We start from the raw sequence: 1,525 nt of genomic DNA, 5'->3' as shown, positions 1-1,525 counted from the left end.
TCCAACTGTGTTTATTTGGCATCCAGACTGCAACATTGTATATGTGATCCTGTGGACTCCATAAAAGATGATATAAAGGAGCTAATGGGCCGGGGGCAGTGGCTCATGCCTGTAATCTCAGCACTTTTGGAGGCCAAGGCAGGTGGATCACTTGAGGCCAGGAGTTTGAGACCAGCCTGGCCAACATGGCAAAAACCCGTCTCTACTAAAAATACAAAAATTAGCCGGGTGTGGTGGTGCGCACCTGTTATCCCAGTTACTTGGGAGGCTGAGGCCTAAGAATCACTTGAACCTGGGAGGCAGAGGTTGCAGTGAGCCAAGATCATGCCACTGCACTTCAACCTGGGTGACAGAGTGAGACTGTCTCTCAAAAAAAAAAAAAAAAAAAAAAAAGACATAGTCCAGAAACTCTAACCTAATAGATGAATGAACATTAGAGATGGTAATTGAGAATATGTCACATAAATGTACAAGCCAAATGAATATAACTGGGGAGCAAGTATGAAGGAGTGGATAGAATGACTAAACAGTACAGGATTTAGAAATGACCATGTAGGGAAGCCTAATAAGTCAGTCTACCTGTGGTAAGTATTGAGAACCTATGACCTATGTACATTTCTGTAAAAGACACCAGGGTGGATGTAGCAGGGCTTGGGGACAATGGTGGTTGATTATCTTCCCAGAGAGATTTTGTCAGGAGATGGAAAAGTGAGGAAAGTGAATTATACCAGAAAGATAGCAGTGTGTATCTGAACAAGTGAAGCGAATGTGGAGGCAACAGAGATCTAACCAGTGAAGTCACTGAGCCTTTGGTAACACACCAAGGGTAGGTTCTAGCCCGGATTAGGAGATCTATCTCACATCTTAGGAGGCAGGGAGCCAAAAGCAAGACTAGTAACATGGCTTTTTTTTTTTTTTTTTTTTTTTTTTTGCTGAGCCCAGTGCAAAATAAAAATGCAGAGCCATTATTTAAAAATTATTAAGAATTTAATAAAGAGTCCAGTGTGGTGGCTTATGCCTGTAATCCCAGCACTTTGGTAGGCCGAGATGGGTGGATTGTTTGAGCCCAGGAGTTTGAGACCAGCCTGGACAATGTAGTGAAACCCTGTGTCTATAAAAAATAGAAAAATTAGCCAGATGCGGTGCACGCCTGTAGTCCCAGCTATTAAGGAGGCTGAGATGGGAGGATTGCTGGAGCCCAGAAAGTTGAGGCTGCAGTGAGCTGTGATCCTGACACTGCACTCCAGCCTGGGCAACAGGGAGCAAGACTTCAGACTCCATCTCAAAAAAAGGGAAAAGGAATTTCAAGATTGCAAGAATAGAGCATTAAATCAAGCGTGGGACCCTTCCAAGTGCTGGGCCCTGTGTAGCTACACAGGATTGACGCTCATGAAGTTGACCCTAGCCAAAGGGAAATACTATGTGGGAGCAAATCTTAAGTTACTGCAGAGCACACAAAAAAGAAGGGAGCATAATGTAAAGAAGCCAATAGTGCTCTACAACACACATACGTAGAGGCTAGGAG

Source organism: Gorilla gorilla, chromosome 3 (genome assembly GCF_029281585.2).
Source record: "Gorilla gorilla gorilla isolate KB3781 chromosome 3, NHGRI_mGorGor1-v2.1_pri, whole genome shotgun sequence".
In the NCBI taxonomy this organism is placed as follows: Eukaryota; Metazoa; Chordata; class Mammalia; order Primates; family Hominidae; genus Gorilla; species Gorilla gorilla.
Note: the sequence above shows the minus strand (reverse complement) of the source record.